The sequence below is a fragment of the Poecilia latipinna genome, unplaced genomic scaffold (assembly GCF_001443285.1).
Source record: "Poecilia latipinna isolate Pla-1442-1.1 unplaced genomic scaffold, P_latipinna-1.0 Scaffold621, whole genome shotgun sequence".
NCBI lineage: Eukaryota > Metazoa > Chordata > Actinopteri > Cyprinodontiformes > Poeciliidae > Poecilia > Poecilia latipinna.
Window position 1 is genome coordinate 126,144 of NW_015113237.1, and position 7,466 is coordinate 133,609.

Consider the following 7,466-nt stretch of genomic DNA (forward strand, 5'->3'; position numbering starts at 1 on the left):
GCATCACTTCAGCCTGAGTTTTGAAATCAGAGAACATTTCTCCAGTTGAAGCGATAACAAGTCGACACAGCTTTCGGATAAGCGAGACGCATTTAGTCCAGGTCAGAGTTGATACTCTGGCTGGAATTTTTTGCATTGATTGATTTTGTTTCCTCCATGATGTGCATAAAGTTACAAATATCAGCTCGTCTGCGCCTAGCCATGGACCATGTGAATTGTAATCAGTGAAAATGACAGACGACCTTCAGAATCTTCTGTCAGTGTTTTAAAAAATAAATGGCCAAATGCAGAAAATATTCCAATAACTTTATCCATAAATCCAACCAAAATCCATGAAACATGAATTTCACACTGCGACTGTCCAAACAAAATAATGCCAAAAATAATAATAATAAAAAAAAAAACACATGAAAAAAATAGACATCGCATTATTCCCAAGCATGTAGACCATGCTTTCTTTCAGTGAAGCTTTAGCTGTTGCTTCGGATTTCGCTTTGCTGAATTGACCATAAAGTATGGAAAATACTTTATGGTCAATTCAGCAACTACAAGGTGTCAAGATCCTATGGATTTAACACAAAAGCTAATCAGTACCTCCCTGCCACCATCTTTGACAGTATGAAGTGATGGTGCAAGGAAAAGTTCTTTATTTTGCTCTTAATTGTCCACCAGACAGAAGCAACTTTGAGTCTTGATGCCACATTCTCTCTCAGAAGAGGAGTCTTTCTCCTGGAAACCTTTTCAAACAAGCTCTACTTCTCTTTTCCTAATGATGCTGCCATAAACTTTAATTGTTAAACTGGTAATTGAGACCAGCGGAGTCAGAGAGAGTTTGTGCAATTTAAACTTCGGTTGGATTTCCTGCGGTGTCCGCTCCATCCGAAAGAGCTTTTATTATTCCAAGTATGTTTCACTCGTGAATAATGTTTCTCATTATGGAATTATGCCATTCACATTGTTCGGAAATGGTGTTATAATTCTCCCAAGATTGAAAGTCGGCAGTAATGACTTCTTTAGGGTTATTGTTGATGTTTTTTTCCCTTCATGGTATACACTTGCGTGTTCCTAATCTGCCAACTCTAAAGCTCCTGCTCACTGATCAGGACTTCTATGGAGGTAACATCTAGCTCACATTCAGTCAAGTCTTCTGCTTCAAACATGTCTCCCTGAAGTTAACACTAAATGCATGCAGATGTGGCAAACTGAGGAAGAAAAAGGGAGAGAGAGACGTTGAGCTGACACGTAACAGCCCTTAATCTTATTGGAGGCTTGGCCTGCTGCATTTTTTCCCTACTTTGGCCCTATCAGTCACACTTGGATGAAGCCTGAGGGGAAGTAAATGGAGGAGATTGGGCCTGAGTGGGGATCGGGAAGTTCCCTGGGCAGTCGGGGGACTGCAGAGTAATTCCATGTAAAGCCAGAGGTTCAGCTTCTCTGTGGATGGACGTGAAATGGTAATGAAGAGGGATGAGATGGCTCTGATCCTCACGGGAGGAAAAATATCACACTCAGATACGATATGCCCAACGCTAGAAGTGTGGGTTTTATTTTGCAAATGATGTCTGCTCTTGAGTGATTCTTCGTGGTGCCACTTCGGCAGTGTGTCCAATTTTGTTTAAAGGGGAAGTATTATGTAAAATAGACTTTTTTTAGCTTTACATCATGTCATAATGTGATTCCCTCATCAAAAACATAACTGGAGAGTTGCTTTGATTCTTCAGGCATGTTGGAGAAATCCTTTAATCATTTAACCATTCAGATGTGCAAAAACGCCTAGGTGAACCAAGCTCCGCCTTCAAGGCGCAGCTCCTCCTCACAAAGCAGCCCTCTCCCGCAACTCCTTCACTCGGCTCCTTCAGACTAGCCAGAAGGAATTGGCAAACACCTGGTGGAACTCCTGAGCTTATAAGAGCTACATCTTAGTGTAACCCTGGTTAAAGGGTTAATAGAGAAGCCATGTTGTGATGACTTCCTGAAGATGGAGCTTCAGAAAGAGCAGNTTTGCTCTTCTCTCCCCCGATGAGTGGAAAGCTGTGTGAGAGGCTAGTTGGTGTTTTTAAAAAAAAAAAAAAAAAAAAAAAAAAAAATTATTTCCTGTTATCTCAGTGGCAGCTGAACATTTTCCTTACTGAAAAGGCATTTCTGGAGGCCCACAATGGAAGAGGACAACAGGGAGTTAGCTTCAGGTTGCCCGGTCTGGCTGCGGGGCACATCCCGGCTTCACTCTCGTCCTCTTTTCTGGACGACCATGGTCACTTAATGGCCGTGCATTTTGCAACCGCACTGCCACCTTTCAAGGTTATCACCACCATCAACGTGATAAAGACCCTGTTTTCTCCCTAGGGGGCTTCGACTCAGCGACTCCTTCTAAACACCGTTGAGCCGCAGAAACCGCAGCTCTGCTGCAACGCGTCTTATTCCCTGAAGGGACTGAAAGGCACTAAGAATCACTTGAGTTGATAAAGTTTCCTGCAATGCAAAATTTAGCTTTACATATTTAACAATGAAAGGCTACCATTAGCAGTTTGAAAAGTTTAAATATTTGTTGAAAAGTGAAGGGGAACAAAGAGGGCCTCTTACTCTGTAATGGATTTGTATTTCCTCTGCTTGTTTGATGCTGGTAATGGGATTTTAATGTTTATGCTGAATGCTTTTAATCAAATTGGTATTAAGTGACAGCGTACACAGCGACTTTAAACACCGATAAAGAAAACGATATATATCAGAAATTACTGGATGGTGAAGTTGCAGGTAAATCTCAGGACTAAATGATCCCTGCTACAATAAAGCCTTTTATAGTAAACATATGAGGTTTTTATATTTACTTGTGTTTTTTACATTTTTGAGAATTTTTTATCATTTATGAAGGTGGGGTATTATGTAAAATCTACTTTTTCCCTCATCAAAAACATGCTTAGAGTGTTTATTTGATTCTTTCATGCATGTTTGAGAAATATTTTAATCTCACATGGCAACCTAAACGCTTGCTTTTACAAATTTCCACTTATTTCCACAAAGCTCCACAAAGAGCAACCCTCCCCCAGCTTTTCCCCACCAAGCTCCACCAGACTAACGGTAGCAGCAATTAGCAAACACCTCAAGGAACCGCAAGTCTCCTGAGCTGACGCCAAGCAATGATGCGCTAAAGGTGGAGTGTGGGAAAGAGCAGGAGCTTCTTAAAGAGACAGAGGCCTGATTTCAAGGCGTCAAATTACAAAGTCAAATTTCTTTGAAGTTATGTTTGATATGTACAGTATTTTTATAACAGATGACAAAAAGTCACCTTTGATATAAAATGACTATGTGCCTGGAAAATAAATAACAGCACCCCTTTAAAAAAAACATACAGCTGTAATTGCAATGAATGACGGTTTATTATTGACTTAACAAGCTGCTTACAAGTAACACACCACAGTTTGCAGATGTTTTTGTCGCAAAAACATGCTTAACTATCATTTACTTTTCACTTCACAGTTTGGGCTACTTTAGTAATTCACATAAAACATAAATAACATTAACTATACTTTAAGACAGTGGATACTTACACTCCTGTAGACAGTTGCACTACAGTAGTGAGACATTGTCCAGTGGGGTTGTTGAACTGTCAGAGTAAATGAAGTGCCAAAATAGATGACTGAAATCAGCAGATTGCGTGGTCCGCATGGAAGCTGTTCTCTTCTTGTCGCTGTTGGCATGGAGGACGGTTTAAGTCACAATGAGTCACGCAGGAAGACACCAGTCTACCTTCCAGACATCTTTCCAGTCTCACACGGTTCCTCCTCAGAGAGACCCTGACAGCGGCCCAGACAGCCTGTCCATCTGGATCACACCGGGGCCGCTCACAGGTCGTCTCACACTATCCGTTCTGACTTCCCTCTCCTCCTTCCCAATACGATGCTCCCGATATCGACCTGAATGTAAATTTTTGAAGCCGCACAAACTTTCGTATTCGAGTAAACACAGACAAGCACACGAAGGACCAAACAGAAGAACGTATTTGATCCAAACAAAGCGCTACAGGAAGGCCAGGACCGGAATGCAAAAGAAGCGCTGAAGTAATGCGAGTCACGGAGTCGATTCTGAATCATCTAGGAAGAAAACGCGATGTCAGTTCATCTAAGAAGCTTAGAATTGCAGCACTAAAAGTAATATTACTCAGAAATTAGTGCGAGCTGCAATAAAAATCCACAAATAACAGGAAAGGCAAAACCGACTTCTCCATATCCTGCAGCTGGAATCGCGAGAAGTAGGGACAATCTGATATAAACAACAACAGTGAAGAACAGAGTGAGATCTGCTTGCCACTGAGATCCCCAAAGGAGGACGGAGACCGAGCCGCATCGCTCAGCCTGTCACTTAGCACTGAGTTAGTGTCTCGACTTAGTAAGAAGAATAGAAGCTGTGATTGTCAAATGATGAGAAAACGGCGGCGACTGACCTCCCGTCGCTCTGGTACAATATTAGCAAATTTCTGTTTATCCCATCATCTCAGATATTTGTAGCAGCTGACAAATTTCCACAATGCGAGCGAGACGTTTTCCATCCGTTCAGTCGGCTGAAGTTCCCGTGACGCACCGAAACGAGGTTTCTCGGGGATTATCTTTAAAATGTCAAGCACGATGAGTCAGATAACCCGACTGTTACAAGGCGGATATTAAAACATCATGTGCGAGGCTCGCAAGCTTAGGTACATAAAAATGACTGTATATATAAATCAAATACCCATTTTAACTAAATTGATTTTTTTTTTACCTGAAAAAAAAAAACAAAAAAGCTTCAGGCATTTGTTTTAATGTCAAACGTAAGTTTATGGTGGATCTTTCTGGATGGATGGATGAACATTATCAAAAGAAGATGGAAAATCCTGATAAAACTAATATTGATTTTACAGTTACAAAAATAAATCATAAGACATTTCCACAATATTACCCAGTCCTATGCTCAAATGTTGGGGAAATCGTCACTCAATCACACGCTATGCAGACGCTCTATAAGTTCTACATTGATGAAAATTATTTCCTGTTAATTTAGCTAATAATTAGACCACTTAGATAAACTCAGAGCATTTACCATTCTTTTGGGAATGGTCAGTTGACCCTTAAAGACCCAGTGTTGTGTATTTTCCAGGCACATAGTGACATATTACAGCAAATCCAAGTATCTACATTACCTTCAGTTTATATAAAAATGCTGTATGTGTGAAACATAAGTCGTGTTTCGGTAATTCTTCTAGGTCTGATGCTTTGAAATTGGCCGCTGTTCCTTTAAGAAGAAGCTCCTGCTCTTTTGTGGCGTTTGCTTTGACAACAATGCTCCTCGTTATGCTGTTTACAACTTAGGAGCACTGGACTGTGAAGTAGTTCGTATGAAGAGTTCAGACAAGTTTAATTCATTAAAAAAGGATTGAAACGTGTCTGTATTGTCTGATAACTGGGATCAGTCAGAATGTATGCATGATTGAACTGAAATTATGTTTTTGTAAAGTACATGGAGACAATATTTGTTGAGAATTGGTGCTATATAAATGAAGTAATTTGAATTAATTTAACCTCTGCAGGTTATATAGGTGCTGCAACATCTTTCCATGAAAACATAAATTCATCTGTGTTTTTCCTGTCACACAGAAAAAATTTAGTAGATGAAAAAAAACAAGGCTGTCATTATAACAACTATGTTGATACTTTGTATAAAATTATTGTAAAACCACATTGCTTGAAGCAACTTTGAAAAAAAAATCTAATCATTTTAAAACAGAAGGTAGTACAAAGAATAAAGTTTAGACACAAATGGCTTTCCATACTTTTATTTTTTCATATATGTGCCCAATTTTTTCTAAGCAAATTCATAGGTAAAGCTATCTGACCTATGACTACTAATGAGATATGCCAATATCAAGATATTGGCTGCTCGTGAATTTTAATATAGGATAAACATTTTACAGAACCTCTGCAACCAAGCCACTTAGGCGCAAAAAAAAAAAAATCCATGTGCATTCTATTTACTATTCTCTATAATGAAACGTATATTTACAATATATTTATTTTCAATGCAAATATGAGTCGCTAACAGCATTAGTTCATCTCTTCGGTTATCCTCCACAATCAACTTTACAAGTTAACATTTATCTTCCCGTGTGTCATTTGAGGTTACAGGTGGGGGAATCCTTACATCGAGTGCAGTGAAGGAAACAAGTCACTTCAAATCTTGTTTAATTTAAAACATGAATGGCACTGGGCTGGTTATGCTGGCATAAAGACTCTGATACGCTGACCTGCTCTGCACAGAAACTCAAAGTTGAATGAAGTAAAAATGAACAACAGAGCTGGGACCTTGTTGAATTGCTGTTTTTGTCCATTGAGGCTTTATTAGTTTGTTTATTTCAAAGAATATTCTTTCAAAGAGAGCAAAGTTATGAGAGTATGCAGCTCACAGTCGTTTCATCGGCTTGTCAGGAATTTTTACAAGCTCTTTGAGATCTCCATACATCTGCCAGGCACCGTGTTGGGGGATAAAGAAGAAAACGGAACCAGAAACATATTCATTCTTACCTGAAACACAAATTTGAAGAATTACTCTTATAAAGAAGTCACTGAAAGGAATTTACATTTCACATGTTTTCCTCACACAAGCTTAATTTAAAGGGTTAATAATGGGGACATAGCCAAACTAAGAAAGATTTGACAAACAGTCAACAGGTGAAATATAAGATACAGCTGTTAAGTATCACAAATGATGGGTTATCCTTATTCTAATCAACTCATTCTAAATGTAGTACAGGTCCTTCTAAAACAAATTAGCATATTGTGATAAAGTTCATTATTTTCCATAATGTAATGATAAAAAAATAAACTGTCATATATTTTAGATTCATTGCACACCAACTGAAATATTTCAGGTCTTTTATTGTTTTAATACTGATGAGTTTGGCATACAACTCATGAAAAGCCAAAATATTTTGAGATAGGAATCTCAAAAAATTTACATATTCCATCCAACCAATACAAGAAAAGTGTTTTAATACAAAAAAAGTCAATCTTCAAATAATTATGTTCAGCTATGCACTCAATACTTGGTCGGGAATCCTTTTGCAGAAATGACTGCTTCAATGCGGCGTAGCATGGAGGCAATCAGCCTGTGGCACTGCTGAGGTGTTATGGAGGCCCAGGATGCTTCGATAGCGGCCTTAAGCTCATCCAGAGTGTTGGGTCTCTCAATTTTCTCTTCACAATATACCACAGATTCTCTATGGGGTTCAGGTCAGGAGAGTTGGCAGGCCAATTGAGCACAGTAACACCATGGTCAGTAATACCAGTGGTTTTGGCACTGTGAGCAGGTCATGCTGAAAAATGAAATCTTCATCTCCATAAAGCTTTTCAGCAGATGGAAGCATGAAGTGCTCCAAAATCTCCTGATAGCTGCTGCATTGACCTGCCCCTGATAAAACACAGTGGACCAACACCAGCAGC

The 7,466-nt window shown here is 39.2% G+C and overlaps 1 protein-coding gene across 1 annotated transcript in view; it reads right to left on the reverse strand.

The window, feature by feature from the left end:
• Positions 1 to 7,466, reverse strand: part of rtn4rl1b (reticulon 4 receptor-like 1b) — a 270,588-nt gene that overhangs the window by 98,103 nt on the left and 165,019 nt on the right. The window lies entirely within an intron of this gene.